The 15,125-nt window shown below is 55.4% G+C and overlaps 1 long non-coding RNA gene and 1 pseudogene across 1 annotated transcript; both read left to right on the top strand.

Moving 5' to 3' along the window:
* Positions 1–15,125, top strand: part of LOC147571188 (pleckstrin homology domain-containing family M member 1-like) — a 66,425-nt pseudogene that overhangs the window by 14,179 nt on the left and 37,121 nt on the right.
* On the top strand, positions 408–2,755 carry LOC147571191 (uncharacterized). The gene is made up of 2 exons (XR_015247632.1): positions 408–1,351; positions 2,574–2,755. It is a non-coding gene; the product is annotated as an uncharacterized LOC147571191 (long non-coding RNA).

Here is a 15,125-nt window from a genome sequence, read left to right as displayed (position 1 = left end):
AAGAGCATGTCTGTTCCCTTCTGTAAGGTCAGCTCTGCACACCGTACCTGGGTGAGTGCAGGCGTAATTAACGGCTCTCGAACTCTCAGAGACTCTCGAGATGCCAGCTTGGGAGTTTACGCTGAGAAGTAGGCCGCCAAGTGCATGGGCTGGGCTGGTGGGTCTGACCAGGGCGGGCTCCGCCTCCCCGCAGGCCTCAGAGGACTCAGGTGGCTGAGAGCCCACAGGACCCACTCATCCCTCCCCTAAGTAGATAGTCGCTGGGCACTCCCGTGCAGCCCACCTGGTGGACCCCCGGCTCCACCCCGCGTGTCACCCCTGTGAGTCTCATTTTCCTGTGCTTCTGTCACTTAGTCACTGCCATTTATTTGACACTTTGGTGGCGTGGGGTGGGGGTGGGGGGGTGAGTAGAGGGTTCTGACTGTCAAGTCGTATAACCATGAGAGCCATTCAGTCTTTCTTTAAAAAAGAAACAAAAACCATTATTTTAAATTCATTCACCACAGAGGCCCTGCTCTGGGCCAAGCACCATACTTGGTACGGTGATGGAACAGGACGGACAAGGGCCCTGCTCCTTGGGGACAGACACTGGATCAGGCAAGTCATTACCCACATCATAATTACACTGGTGACAAGTGCCAGGAAGGAAAGGGGCCGGGAGTGGGGGAGCTAAGGGGACTTCTATTTGTGGACTCCGGGGGGCTGTGAACGGATTTCTCAGTTGCACTCCAGAGGACAGTCTGGATTCTAAGACTTCACCCAGTGAAAGTGGCATTCCTCTGTCTCGGGCCCCTCGTGGCAGGTGCTGCCATGGCTTTGACCCGTGGTCTGTGGCGGTTTCCTCCACCGTTAGAGCGGCAGGGAACTGGCCAGATGTGGGGGCTTGAATGAGCAGAAGGTAGGAAGGTAGGTGGTAGGAAGGGGGAGGGGGAACAGTGGGGTGCTCCCCCCACACTCCGCTTGGTGACCGGGGGCCCTGGCTGGGGCACAGCTACAGAGCTCCGTCCAGGCCTGTGTGCAGTAGCTCCAAGGACCCAGTGTTCCCACTGGTTTTGTCTGTTGTCTAAGAGAACAAAAGATGTTTCCTGGAGTATCATTTCCTGGGGGCTGACCTGTGGCCGCTGGACCGAGTCTGAACACTTCCCGATCGTCTCCCTCACCTCCTTGGAGAGAGGAGCCCTCACCAGTGAACTTCTATCACCTCACAATTCACATTTGTCTCCTTCCTTCCAGTCCCCTTGCCCCAGCCTTGTTATTTTATGCCAAAGACGTTTGATACTCAAGAATTATTCCCTCACCTGTGATAACTCTGTGCCAGGCAGAAAGAAGAGTGGCCATTGCATACAGCTTGGTAGGTGCTGGGTGGGGTGGGCAAAGAATGCCGTGGGAGCCCCGAGGAGTCCCTGACCCAGCTAGGCAGCGGGAGGAGTGTAGGCTGGGAAATAGTCAGGAAAGCTTCCCAGAGGAGGTGATGGACGGCCCCTGAGCTGAGTCTTAAGGAATAGTGAGCTGGGAGGCCGCAGGACTTCCCAGGTGTGTGTGCCAGGCTCTGTGGGGCTCCTGCCCATTTTCCTCGGGGAGCTCCCCTGGGTCTCTATGGCCCAGGCAGGCTTTGTTCAGAATCTTGTGTTGCAAATGCTTCCCAAGTAGCCACCCTGATTGACACATTGTCCTGTCACTGACTGAAGGAAGCACCTGCTAATTCCGAGGGTTTTCAGAGGGAGCCCTGGAGCCCAGCCCTGAGGCCCCGATACTCCCGACTCAGAGTTCTCCACTCTTGGCTTAAGGTGCCAGAAAGCATCTGAATGGATTAAACTGTGCAAACCAATCCCTCTAGGGCAGCCCAAGCCTTACTCCCCTTCCGCGTCTACGGGAGCAGAGAGGGCAGTCTCATTTAGGGGGTGGAAATAGCAACTTCAGGGTGAGGCTGGTGACACTTAACAAAATAGCTGGGCTGGACCCACCTCTCGTGTGAGTCACTTCCTCTGTGTAGACAGCCACTTAGGGCAGTCCAGCCAGCTTTCTTCTTGACTCTGCTCATCCATGCTTAGGCACAGAAAGGCAGGGAGTGCTTGAAATGGGGGAGGGGGGAAGCTAAAATCCCTTCCCACAATTCTGTGACCCCAGACCCACCCCACTTCTCCCACTGGTGAGCAGCTTCAGTCTCAGCAACAGAAGGGGTCCTGGGTCCTGCTCACCCATGCCTCCCTCATCTCAAACCCTATAAGCAGGGCTGACAAACTGTAGTCGCTGGGCACTAGTGACTGGTGCTGGGATGATGGGATGTCCACCTGCGACAAAATAAAGGTAGACCCCTTCCTCACACCATACACAAGAATTAACTCAAAATCAGTTGGAGACTTAGGGGAGCCTGGGTGGGGTGGCTCAGTCGGTGAAGCCTCCGACTTCGGTTCAGATCATGGTTCGTGAATTCGAGCCCCACGTCGGGCTCTGTGCTAACGGCTTAGAGCCCGGAGCCTGCTTCCGATTCTGTGTCTCCCTCTCTCTCTCTGCCCCCCCCCCCCGCTGTCTCTCTCAAAAATAAATAAACATTAAAAAATTTTTTTTAATAGGCAAAGAATTCGAATAGACATTTCTCCAAAGAAGATCTACTGGTGTCCACTGAGCACGTGAAAAGATGCTCGGTGTCATTGTCCTTAGACACTGGGGAAATTGCAAACCCAAACCACAAGACGGTACTTCACACACGTGAGGATGGCTATAATCAAACAGATAATAAAAACGTTGGAAAGGATGTGGAGAAATTGGAATCCCCATATGTGGTGGGAATGTAAAATGGTGTAGTCACTTAGGGAAAGAGTTTGGAAATTCCTCAGAAAGTTAGACATAGTTACCGAATGGCCCATCAGTTGCACTCATAGACATGTACCCAACGGAACGGAAAACATAGGTCCACACAGAAATGGTTACGTGGAGACAGAGACAAACCAAACAGGGCCTTTTGGTGAGGCAGGCCTTCTCCTGAGGACGCCCAGGGACTGGAGAAGAGGGGAGGGCCATGGTCAAGTTGGTCAGCTCCGTGAGGCCGAGGCCCGGAACCGAGACGTGGAGGCGTGCGTGCGGCAGCTGCAGGAGCGGATGGAGCTGCTGCAGGCCGGGGGAGACGCAGCTGTCACGGGGGTCCCCAGTCCCCGGGCCACGGATGCACCTTCCCATATGGCCCCCCGGCCGTGGCTCTGGGCCAAGGCCCGCTGGTGGGGCCAGGCCCCATGCACCGCCGCCACCTGCTGCTCCCTGCCAGCCTGACCTATCGGAGGCGCGTTCCCTGCTCCTGTTCGCCGTTGCTCTGGCTGCTGCCGCCGCCTTGGGCTGCACAGGGTTGGTGGCCTGCGCCCACCGTCTCGCCCCGGTCTGGCGCCACCCGGGAGCCGCCTTCGCCCCCTGAACCCTAGGACCCCAAGCTGGAGGGTTGGGTGACCTGAGCACGGCGCAGAAGCCATTCCTACCGCCTCCCCGTTCACACCGCCTCCCAGCGTGGGTCTCCGGCTGAGCTCCAGCCCTGCGATCCGGGCCCGCCCCCTGGCGGCCGGGGAGGGAGGAGCAGGGGGCTCCATGGAGGCTTGCAACCAGGAATGCTGCAGTTGCTGCTGGGGAGAATGGCAGACCAACCACCTACTAACTCCGGCCTGGCTGAGGCCCCGCCGTGGATGGGCAAACTGCGATCTAGAGGAGACAGCAGGGCCAGGGCTCGGCCATCAGTTTTTCACCCTCCACGCGCCCCCCGCCTATCGGCTCGCAGACCACAAATCCCTGTGCATGAGGCCCTACTATCCCGGGAATGTTCTCTTCCCGCGGCGAACGTCTAGTGCGAGCCCCGCCCGCCTTCTCGAGAACATTTTGCTTTCGCCAGCCCCGCTTTTTCGGGGACTCGCGCGCCCTCCTCACGTATGTAGCTCTGGGGGCCACAGCAGGCTCCGCCCGCCTCGGCAGTTTGGGTATTTATTGACCTGTCCTCCGACCCGCCAAGTTCCAGGACCCCAGCACCCTAATCCACGTTTTGGATGCACTGAGACCCCGACATTCCTCAGTATTTATTGTCTCTCCACACCTGGGACCCCACCCCCGATCCTCGCGAATAAAAGGCCCTCCAGTCTGCCCAACAAAAAAAAAAAAAAAAAGAAAGAAAAAAAAAGAAATGGTTACGTGAATGTTCGTGGCAGCATTATTCATAATTGCCCCAAAGCAGAGACAACCCAGATGCCCATCAGCTGATGAACGGACAGACCAAATGTGCTACATCCATACCTTGGAATACTAGTTAGTAATAAAGAAATACCGATGCCTGCCACAACATGGATGGACCTAGAAAACCTGATGTTCAGAGAGAAGGCAGACACAAAGACCACATTTATAAGATTCCTTTTATATTGGGGCACCTTGGTGGCTCAGTTGAGCGTTCAACTCTTGATTTTGGCTCCGGTCGTGATCCCAGGTTCGTGAGACTGAGCCCCACGTCAGGCTCCACACTGAGTGTAGAGCCTGCTTAGGATTCTGTCTCTCTCTTTCTCTGCCTGTCTGTCCCCCTCCCCTGCTCATGCTGTCTCCCCCCCATACACCCCAAAATAAATATACATACAAATGAATAAAAAGACAAACCATAAATGAAGATTCTGTTTATGTAAACAGAATGGACAGATCTCTAGAAACAGAAAGTAGATTAGTGGTGGCCTAGAACTGGAGCGGTTGAGGGGAAATGGGAACTGACCGCTCCCGAGCACGGGGTTTCTTTCTGGAGGAATGAAAATGTTCTGAACTTCGTGGTGCTGGTTGCACAACTCTGTGAATACACTGAAAGTATTCAGTCGTGCACTCTAAATGGTTCCTTTGATGATCGGTGAATTGTGTCTCCATCAAGATGTCTGTAAAACAAAACAAACACACAAAAACCTTCAATCACCACCTGTGTCTTCCCTCCCTTCCCACTAGAAGAGCAGGAGCTGGATTTCAGAGGATGACTTCTACCGGCCTCCCCAGGAGCCGCCCACAGAGAGCCCTTCAGAACACTCCGTGGCTTCTTCCGGAGGGACTCCGGAGTCCAGGCCTGGGCTCCTCCGGCACTTTTCTCAAGGGCCAAGGAAAAGCCACTCCACGGGGGCCTTAGACCAAGCCTGCGTGCCTTCCCCAGGAGGCCGGCCAAGCAGGGCAGCGGCGGCCCAGGAGCACCAGAACTTCAGGGTGGTGCACCGCAGGCAGATGGGTAGGTGACCGCAGGGTTCCAGTGACCTTGCCGCGGGGACAGTGCCTTTCGGAGAGCAGTGCCAGAGCCCTCTTTTCCATTACCGGTTGGGTAGTGTATTCTCACGAGCAAAACCTCTTGCCAAAATGTAATCAGGAACACCCTTGCTGAGTAATTCAGGGAAGCATTTCAGGAAAAGTGCTATATTTTCTCATGAGAGCTCCACAGTATCATGCCCCCAAACCTGTTTCATATATTGAAATACTGAAACTTCCCCCCCGAGGTCGTGTGACTATGCACGACTCTGGGTTCTGCCTGTAGCTCAGAGCAAACCCTGCCTCCGGAAGGCGTTTCAGTGCCCCTTCCCGAGACCTCTGTCTTCGATGGTTTGTTTAACAGCTCTGGTGGGGGTGTATCAGCTCTGCCATCTGTTAGCCGTCCTCTGTGCGCTGTTTACAACGAGGCCAGCTCGAGTTCCGCACCCTGTGCAATTCTAAAAAGCGTTCAGTAACCATAAGCGAATTTCTCCACAACCCCCACAAACAGAAAAGTCTGCCCTGGAGCCGGTCTCTTTCTCACTTCATTTTCTGTTTGCCATGACCCAGCAGACGATTCCGGCCAGGTTCCTAGCTCAGGAGAGCCCTGGTCTCCACACTGGCTTCTTTTAGGTTTTTCTTGTAGTCCGTGTAACCATGCCAGAGAAAGTGTGCCTCATGCCTAGGCCGTCAGGTTCCCTGAAGGGTAGGAAGACCCTATACAATTATCTGAAATCTCCAAGGCTAGTTCAGGCTGCGGAAGAGAGAACTGTGCATCCTTTGGACCCCCCAGTTGCTGGCAGAGCCCTAGGAACCAGGGAGCATAGAGGGGTGTGTGGTGTCCAGGCACACGCTCATTCAGCGGGTATTTATTAAGTATCTGTGCTGTGCCAGGCTGTTCTGGGTGCTGGGGACACAGCAGGAAGCAAAGCAACGTCCCTGTCTTCACAGACTTCTTATATCCTAGTGCAAGAGGCAGGGAAGAAGGGAATTAACAAGTAAATGTATAGTATGGACTGGTGATAATAATTGCTGTGGAGAACTTGGGGAGTGCCGGGGGGGAGCGTACTATTTCATATGGGTGGCCAAGGAAGCCCTCACAGAGAAGGTGACATTTGAGGAGATGTGCAGGGAGAGAGGCAGGAAGGCACGGGCCGACCTGTGTGGCTCCAGCAGGGGAACAGATGCAAAGATCCTGCCATGGGCACGTGCCCAGGAAACCAAGGAGATGGGAAGGGGGTAGTTAGAGATGAGGGCGGAGTGACGGAGGGCCTCGCGGGCCACAGAAGGGACGTTAGCTTTCCCTCCGAGGGAGATGGCAGTCATTGCAGGGTTTGGGGCAAAGGGACGTGATCTGACTTCCTTTAAATGGGGAGTCATCCTGGCTCGTATGTTGAAGGACCTCAGGGGAGAGAGACCAGTCAGGAGGCTCTCGCCACAAGCCAGGCCAGGGGTGACAGCCGTCGGAGCCCGTGTGGTAGCGGTCGAGGTGGTGAGAAGCAGAGGGTTCCGGATGTGCCAGCAGAATTCGCTGACGGGCTGCGTGTGTATGTGTGTGACAGAAAGGAAAGGTTTTTAGCCCAAGCAGCTCGAAGGATGCAGTTTGCCATTTATGAGATGAGGGATGTTGGGAGAAAAGCTAGTTTGCAGTGGGAGGGGCAGGAATTGATTTTCGGGCATGTCAATTTTGAGATGCCTATTAGATATCAGCCATACATGGCACAGGTGGAGATCTGAACCTGAAGTTCAAGGGCAAGGTTCAGGCTGGACATAAACGCTGGGGAGCTGTTGGCATAAAGCCCTGAGCGTAGGCACGATCAGGTAGGAGGCGGGTGTCAATGGAGAAGGGGACCCAGGACTGAGCTCTGGGGTGCTCCAATGTTGACATGTCAGGGAGAGGCGGAGGAGTGAGCCCGGGGGACAGAAGAGTGGCCCGTCGTGGCGGAGGAGTACCCAGAGTGGCCCCTCAGCAGCCGTGTGAGGGAAGTGTCTCATGAGGGCAGGAGGGTCTCAGCTGTGTCCTGAGATACTGATGGGTCAGGCCAGATTGGCACCAAGGATTAGCCTTGGGATTTGGTGACAAGGAGGGCATGGGGCTTCCCAAGTGCCGTTTCAGTGGAAGGAGGGGACAAAAACCTGACTGGAGCAGATTCAAGATGGAACGGGAGCAGGGGAACCAGAGACAGTTGTGACACCTCCTCGAGGTTTTCTGTAAAGGGGACAGAGGAACAGGGTGGTAATTAGAAATGTGAGTGCCATCAAGAAAGCTATTTTTAAAGATGGCAGAAATAACAGCGTGTTTGTGTGCTGATGGGAACGAGCCAGGAGGGAAGGGACAAAGCAGTGACACGGTGGGGGGCGGGGGGGGGGGCTGCTGGAGAGACGTCCCTGTCCTTGAGTGGGCAGTGGGGAGGGGTCCCCTGTGCAGACGGAGGAGTAGGCCTCAGACTGAGCCGGAAGTTCATCCCCGGTGACAAGGGGGAAGTCTGAGTGTGGGTACAGATGCCATAGTGAGGGCTCTGTGGAGGTAATTTTTTTAGTCCTTTTTTTTTTTTTTTTTTCTCAGTAAAATTCAGGAACAAGGTCAACAGCTGAGGGTGCGGATGGGACGAAGGCACTCCTAAAGCGTTCTCGCGGCAGCCCCTGTCCCCACCCGCTGCAGGGCCTCGGGAGGTAGAGGCTTGGCCCGCCGTCTAAAGTGCCTCTTTCTGCCCCCAGGGCTGTCCAACCCATTCCGGGGTCTCATGAAGCTGGGCACCGTGGAGCGGCGGGGGGCGATGGGCATCTGGAAGGAACTCTTCTGCGAGCTCTCCCCTCTGGAGTTCCGCCTCTACCTGAACACCGAGGAACGCACCTGCGTGGAGAACTGCTCCCTGCTGCGATGCGAGGCCGTGGGGCCAGCCCACGGCGACGGCCGCTTCGAGCTGGTCTTCTCTGGCAGGAAGCTGCTGGCCCTGCGGGCCTCCTCCCAGGACGAAGCCGAGGACTGGCTGGACCGGGTGCGGGAGGCCCTACAGAAGTGCCGGCCCCAGCAGGAGGATGAGTGGGTGAACATCCAGTACCCGGAGCAGCCCGAGGACCCCCCAGACGCCCCCCAGGGTGGCCTCCCCTCCCACCCGGACCCACCCACTGAGCCCGAGACTCTCCAGGGCACACAGTTCTGTTGGTCCTCTGCCCAAGTTCCCGAGCCAGACGCTATTAAAGAATCCCTTCTGTACCTGTACACGGACAGGACCTGGATGCCCTATATTTTTTCCCTATCCTTGGAGTCTCTGAAGTGCTTCCGAGTGAGAAACAACGAGAAAATGTTAAGTGACAGCCACGGAGTTGAGACCATCCGAGACATCCTGCCAGACACGAGCCTCGGGGGCCCATCCTTCTTCAAAATCATCACGGCCAAGGCCGTCCTGAAGCTGCAGGCCGGGAATGCTGAGGAGGCCGCCCTGTGGAGGGAGCTGGTGCGCAAGGTCCTGGCGTCCTACTTGGAGAGGGCCGAGGAGGCGGTGACACTGGGCGGGAGTCTGGACGAAAACTGTCAGGAGGTGCTGAAGTTCGCCACGCGGGAGAACGGCTTCCTGCTGCGGTACCTCGTGGCCATCCCCACGGAGAAAGGCCTCGACTCCCAGGGCTGCTTCTGTGCAGGTGCCCCCTTGCTGTCCCGCCACCCCCAGCCTGCCCGCCTCACTCTGCCTCGGGTGGGGCTCCCGATTTAGGCTCTCTGCCCTGTCCTGGCTCTCCACGAGCGTCCCCATGCCACCCCTGGGATGTTGCAGCAGACGTAGCCTCTGCTCCTCCCCAGCACCCACCGAGGCCAGCAGCCCTGCCGAGGGTTGGGACCTGTGGGTGCACAGCTCATCCTACTGAGTGCTGTGCAATAGAACATTCTCCGATGGTGAAAATATCCTAGATCTGTGCTGTCTAATATGGTAACTACAAGCCATCTGTGGCCCCTGAGGACTTCAAATGTGGCTAGTGTGACTAAGGAACCAAATTTTCAGTTTAACTTAAAGGTATTTAAATTGAAATGGGCGCCTGTGGCTTGTGGCCACCGTACGGGCCAGCACAGCTGTATATATTGTTCTGCAACTTGGTTTTGTTCTACTGAGGAATGTATCATGGATATTATTCTACGTCAGTACATCTGCCGTATCATTACTGTCCTCAAGTCTGATCCTTCTGTGTGGGACCACCGGGCCAGCTGCTTTATTTGGATTATTTAACTTAGTCCTAACAATAACCTGTCCTGTGGTGAAGCCAGATGAGGACCTTGACGGTCCTAGAGGCTCGCTCTGGCCGTGTCCCCGCAGGGCCTCTCCACCCCATTGCTTTTCAAGGCTGTGAGATATTCCATGGCTCACGTTCCATTTTTAGCTCTTCTCCCCGACCCAGACCCCTGTTTCCATCACCTTCGGTTCTCCAGGGGGACTGTGAGGACTTTGCCCTGCCGCAGGGTGCCCTAGCAGGAGACGCAGCTGCAGGTGGTTTGAGGACCATCCTGTTGGCTGGAGCCTGTGGGACCGGAGGGAAAGTCTGCTTCGGGCATCTGGAAGGAAGTGGTCTGCGGTTTTCTTCCTGCAGAAGACATTTTCAAGTCCCTGCTCACTCCCTCCTCACACCCGCCAACCCCTAACACTCACGCTCTGAACTTTCCGCCTGTGGGTGTTGGGCTCGTGGAGGAGGCCAGGCCCCCCAGGGCTGGTGAGGAGGGTCCCCCAGTGGGTGTGAATGCTGGCAGGGGGCGGCTCTCACTGTGCCTCTCACCCGCCAGCCCTCAGGCCGAGACTGAATCTGGGGGCTTGGGCTTCCTTCCTGCTGCAGGCATGGCTTTGTGGCCGGGTGGATGCCCACCGCCGGCATCTGGCTGTATTTCATGGTTCACAGGGCACTTTCAAAGCCTCATCTCATTTAAACTTGGTCATCACCCCCACAGGAGAGCAAGGAGCAGCTGAGTTTTATAGATACTGAAATGGAACCTCGTAAAACCTCGACGAAGGTTAGGATGAGGCAGCTATTAGGCAGAAGAGCCAGCCCTTCTCGTCCCAAGGCCAGAGGGCCTCTTTCCCCTGGCCCTGTGGGAGGCAGGCATGTGCTCAGGATCTGAGCCCCACTCTGACTCCCACCGCCCGCCGCTGTGGAGGGACCTCCAGCAGAGGAGCTGAAGCCGGACCCTGCACCACTGTCCAGAGATGTCCGGCCTGTCTGACTCCAAGCTGGCACCAGGCAGTGTCCAGACGGTCCTGCCTCCGGTTGGCCTCCCCACCTACTCCCTGCCTGTCGGCCGGCCCCATGTCCCCAGCTCCTACCCTGCTTGCTGAGGCGCTGACTCGGTTGCTTCCGTTTCTGGGCCCCAGTGGAGGGGTGGGCCTACGGGAGGTTGGCATTGGTGAGCAAGCAGTGGGAACACTGAACACAGGCAGCTAGGTAGAAGAGGATGTGGGCTCTAACACCAACCCAACCCAAATCCGATTACCGGCTCTGCCACTTAATCGTCCTGTGACTGGGCAGGTCTCCTGACCTCTCTGTGCACCGACTGCTTCGGCTGCAAAATGGCAGCAATAATTGTTAATGGTGTTTTGTCGTAAAGACTAAGTAATGGGGTTGTTTCTCAGCGGTGGGCATGTGAGTGACGGTTGTTTGATCTTTGTGTCCTCCTTGTATGTCTGCCCCTTCCTTAAATAGCAGGTCCTTCTGCCTAGGAGCTTCTGCGTTGTCCCCAGACTCTGGCCCCGCCACTGCTCACTCTCCTGCCGTCCCTCTCCCCAGGCTGCTCCCGGCAGATTGGCTTCTCGTTTGTACGACCCAAGCTTTGTGCCTTCTCTGGCCTCTATTACTGCGACATCTGCCACCAGGACGATGCCTCGGTGATTCCGGCCAGGATCATCCACAACTGGGACCTCACCAAGCGCCCGGTAAGCCTTGGGCCCAACCAGTCGTGGCCACACAGGGCTGAGGAGTGACAAAGGAATGGTCGCTCCCCTTTGTTGCTGCTCTTTGTGTGGAGGAGTTTGGCTCTAGGGAATTTAGGGTCACTGGTTCAGGCCCCATGATGGTGGGAGGGCCAACCAAGAGAAAACTGTGCTGCTGGTCTGTAGCCCCTGGGCAGAACTCTGTCAGTGCCTGCCTCGTTCCTCAGGTGGAGGTCTGAGGGTGGTTCTCTGCAGCTCCCATGGCCATGGAGAAAACTGTTTAAGGCACCAGCAACTAGAGAGAGAGAAAGAGAGGGAGAGGAAGAATAGATAAGGAAAGATAGTTAGGATAGATTATATTTCTAGATGGATGGGGGATGGGTGGGTAGATAGTTGTGAATAGATAGATGGGTGGATGGGTTGGCGGGTGGATGTAGACAGATGGTTGGGTGAATGGATGTGGATGGAGGGATGGGTAGATGGATGTGGACTGATGGACGGGTGGATGGATGGGTGGGCTGGCCAACTGGCTGTACTTCCCCTTGGAGCAGTCAGCCTTTTCTGTATATTTGTTTACATACATTTGTAAAGTTGGGATCGTTCTGGACTCATACTGATTTATAACAGGCTCTGTCCACTTGGTACCATTTAGTGTGATTTAGTCTTGAGTACTTTTTTATGTTCACCAAATGCTTTTGAATAAGATGTATTCTAAGATCTCTCTTTTCTTCTTCTCCACCTGAGCTTACCCACCTACCTAGCTATGTTACCATTAGCAAATTATTTAACTTCAGTTTCCTCATCTATAAAGAAGGATTAATAAGTATCTGCCTCAGAGGACATTACAGGAGATGGCACCCGCCAGTCTCTTAGAGCCTTACATCAGTGCCCTTTCTTTCTCCTGAGGCCTGCCACACCTTCAGCCCCTCATTCACTTAGTCAGAGCCTGCCTGGAGGAGCACAAACTTGGCTTTCTCCCAAAGGCACAGATTTCTGCTTAAGACAGACACAGAAGCACAAAGAAGAAGCTATTTGTTTCTCAAGACCCAGGCCTATTGGCCATGCAGTCTTGACGTGTGGATGTGTCGTCAGAGCACAGGGAACGTGACTCTTAGATTCCGTGCCACCCCAGCCTCCACCTTGCTGGGGACCGGAACCCCAAGGACATTAGCTTCACTTTGGCTTTTTGTTGGTTACCTTGTCCTCACTCCTGCCCTCAGTGGTAAGTATTTAACTAACTGCATATAGAATATTAAACCTCAGAACCGCCACAGATGCAAATAATTCTTTGGCCATAAAACACACTCGCTATTTACAACATCCGGACAACTTTTTTTTTTTTTATTTTTTATTTTTTGCATTTATTTATTTTTGAGAGAAAGAGAGAGAGAGAGAGAGAGCACGAGTGGGGGAGAAGCAGAGAGAGGGGAAGACTCAGAATCCAAAGCAGGCTCTAGGCTCTGATCTGAGCTGTCAGCACAGAGCCCGACATGGGGCTCAAACCCGTGAACCGTAAGATCATGAACTGAGCCGAAGTCGGACGCTTAACCGACTGAGCCACCCAGGCGCCCCTGCATTATTATTATTATTATTATTATTATTATTATTATTATCATTATTTTAACCTAAACTCAAAATAATTCCGTAAGAGATGCTTTTCTTTTCCCCACTTTATAGACAAGGAAACTGAGTCACAGAGGTTAAATAAGTGTCACAAGGTCCTACTGGTAGGCAGTGGTAGAGCCAGGATTCGAATTCAATTCTGACTTGAAAGCCTGACTCCTAACCACTGCATGGTAGTTGATGGTGGAGACCATCTCAGATCCTCCGGCCTTCTTATTACACCAAGGAGGAGACTGAAGGGGAGAGAAGCTTCTTGGTAGTTAATGAGGCAGCCAAGTGTGCAGAGACAACACCTCAGTTTAGACCCGGGCTCTGCTTTCTGCAGGTAGATTGGATAAGCCACTTTAGCTTCTCTGAGCCTCCATTTACTCATCTGTAAAATGGGGGTGGTGACACCTCCCCCATTGAATTGTCATCAGCCCGAAGAAAGGATATGGTTGAGATCCGCAGCCCACCGTCGGGCAAATAGTAGGCGCTCAGTAACCGGCTTTGGCATTAGGGTCAGGGCCGAGGGTAGAACCTGTAACACCCTGTCAGTGGGAGAGGCTGGGATTGATCGCTCCCCTCCACACGGGGACTTGGGGGAGCCCTGGTTGGTGCTGCTGGCCAGAGCTTGGGGTGGGGGCGCTCGGGAAACCTTGTTAAGCTGTGTCTGATCTGTAGTTTCCTGTGGCTGGAGCCTGACTCAGACAGTCACCTGGTTCCCGGGTCGGCGCTGGGGCAGTGCCTGTTTCTGTTAGGCAGGAAAATGGGGGCTGGGAAGACAGGAAATAGTGGGAAGGATCTGTAGGCCCGGGGGGAGAGGGGCATTGACCCAACGTGGCCGGGGAGGGACCGCAGCTAGTGCCTGGGAGGGAGAGTAGGTTTGGGAGTTAGGGCAACTGGGTTCAGATCTTGACTTTTATGAGCTGTGGACCTAGGCCCGGTCACATCATCTCTGGTCCTCCATTTCCTCATCTGTATAATGAAGATGGCACCGCTTCCCTTGGACGGTGGTGGCAGGGCGGGTGAGTGGGTGGGTAATACTGTGCCTGTCGCAGAGATGCTCACCGAACGGCCATTCTGTCCCGCCCCCCCCCCCCAACCGCCACCGTCTGCCGTCTGGTGGTGTCCCAGATCTGCCGGCAGGCTCTGAAGTTCCTGACGCAGATCCGGGCCCACCCCTCATCAACCTGCAGCTGGTGAATGCCTCGCTGTACGAGCATGTGGAGCAGATGCGCCTCGTCCGGAGGAGACGGGAGCAGCTGAAGCTTCTGGGGGATTACCTGGGCCTGTGCCGAAGTGGGGCCCTGAAGGAGCTGAGCAAGAGGTGAGCGTCCCGGACACACACACACACACACACACACACACACACACACGCATGCAGCTAGTGCCCGCCCAAGACGCCCCCTTAGGAAAAATGCCAGAGCCGAGCAGAAATCACCTTCCCACTAGGTTGGGGAAATTACCGCAAGCTTTGGGAGTGGTTTTTATTTGTTCATGTATTCATTCATTTACTCGTTCATCTAACAGTTATTTACTGAGAACATACCAAGTGCTCAGCACTGAGCCAGCTTTGTGAGCTCCACACTGAGCAAGGTAGACCCGGTCCTACCCTCTCACAGGGAAGGCAGATGAGTAAGCCTAGAGCTACAACAGCCTGTAGAGCTGCTACAACAGCCTAGAGGGAGCTAGAAGGGAGGCAGGATGCCTGGAAGTACAGAGGTGAGCCCTCTAATCCGGAGTGGAGGAGGGCAGAGCCCGGAAGACTTCCTGGAGGAATGTACATATAAGATGAGCCTTGGAGAATGAGTCAGAGTTAGAAAGGGGAAGACTCAGGAAAGAGTGTTACAGATGGAAGGAACGGTGCGCTCAGGCCCTGAATGAAGGCCCCATACGAGGGAAGAACAGAGAGAGCTCCTGGGCGTGCAAGGAAGGAAGAGGGGCGCTGCCAGGACCCCGCGCTGCTCGGCCACGTGGAGGCCCCCCAGGCAGGCGCACGCGGCGCGCACCCCGAAGTCGGTGCCCGCGCGCGCGCACTCCTCTCCACTGGGCCCGGCAGCCCTTCCCTCCCTCGACACCCAGCAAACAGAGGTTGCGGGGGGGACTGGAACTGAGGGTCCCCAACCACGTTGGAGCAGGAGGGCAGAGTAGGAAAGGATGCGGGGGGAATAAGGGAGACCAAAGGAGGAAGGACTGAGGGTTTTTTGAGGGGGGACCACCTCGCTGTCTCAATTCCTCGGATGAGTGGCCTAGAGCCAGCCAGGCTGGGCCAGCAGGGCGCTGGGAGGCAGTGTCAGCCTGTGGCTTTGCTGGGCTAGAGGTGGGGGCGGGGGCGGGGCGGGGAAGGCCAGGTGGCAGGGGCTGTTTGGAGAAAGGAAGGCT

Source organism: Puma concolor, unplaced genomic scaffold, assembly GCF_028749965.1.
Source record: "Puma concolor isolate L17-30 unplaced genomic scaffold, mPumCon1.1.hap2 unalloc_scaffold_46, whole genome shotgun sequence".
Classification (NCBI taxonomy): domain Eukaryota; kingdom Metazoa; phylum Chordata; class Mammalia; order Carnivora; family Felidae; genus Puma; species Puma concolor.
Note: the sequence above shows the minus strand (reverse complement) of the source record. Positions and strands in the feature narration are given on the sequence as shown.